The sequence below is a fragment of the Saccopteryx bilineata genome, chromosome 3 (genome assembly GCF_036850765.1).
Source record: "Saccopteryx bilineata isolate mSacBil1 chromosome 3, mSacBil1_pri_phased_curated, whole genome shotgun sequence".
NCBI lineage: Eukaryota > Metazoa > Chordata > Mammalia > Chiroptera > Emballonuridae > Saccopteryx > Saccopteryx bilineata.
The window spans coordinates 173,352,959-173,353,790 of record NC_089492.1 but is presented as its reverse complement, the minus strand read 5'-3'; the positions used below and the strand labels follow the sequence as shown (position 1 = coordinate 173,353,790).

Genomic DNA, 832 nt, shown 5'->3' with positions numbered 1-832 from the left:
TGAATTCCTTGAGGTTTTTTTTGTCTGGAAAGCTTTTTATTTCTCCTTCAATTTTAAACGATAGCCTTGCTGGATAAAATAGTCTTGATTGTAGGCTCTTGTTCTGCATTACTTGTAATATTTCTTGCCATTCCCTCTGGCCTCAAGTGTTTCTATTGAGAAGTCGAAGTCATCCTTATGGGGGCTCCTTTGTAGGTGATAGACTTTTTTTCTCTAGCAGCTTTTAATATTTTCTCTTTATCACTTAGCTTTGGTATTTTAATTATGATGTGTGTCTTGGTGTTGATTTCTTTGGGTTTCTCTTTAATGGAGTTCTCTGTGCTTCCTGAACATGTGAGATGTTTTCCTGCCTTAATTGAGGGAAGTTTTCAGCTATGATATGCTTGAACAAAGTCTCTATCCCTTGTTCTTTCTCTTCTTCTTAAAAATATGGAATGCTTCACAAATTTGCATGTCATCCTTGTGCAGGGGCCATGCTAATCTTCTCTGTATCATTCCAATTTTAGTATATGTGCTGCCGAAGTGAGCACAAAAAGTTTTTTTATTCAGTTAGAAGAGGGGAGATAGACTCCCGCACATGCCCTGACCAGGATCCAACCGGCAACCCTCATCTGGGGCTGATGGTTGAATCAACAGAACTGTCCTCAGCACCTGGACCAACTCTCAAACCAACCTAGCCACTAGCTATTGGAGGGGAAGAGGGAGATAAGGGGGAGTGGGAAGGGAAAAGAAGCAGATGGTCGCTTTTCCTGTGTGCCCTGATGGAGATTGAACCCGGAACATCTGCACACCAGGCCAATGCTCTATCTACTGAGCCACCCGGCCAGGGCCT

The 832-nt window shown here is 42.7% G+C and overlaps 1 non-coding gene across 1 annotated transcript; it reads right to left on the bottom strand.

Annotated features, from left to right (window-relative positions):
* Window positions 1-423: 423 nt before the first annotated feature.
* LOC136332631 (U6 spliceosomal RNA) lies at window positions 424-530 on the bottom strand. Its single transcript, XR_010730798.1, has one exon. It is a non-coding gene; the product is annotated as a U6 spliceosomal RNA (small nuclear RNA).
* Between the last annotated feature and the right edge of the window lie 302 nt (window positions 531-832).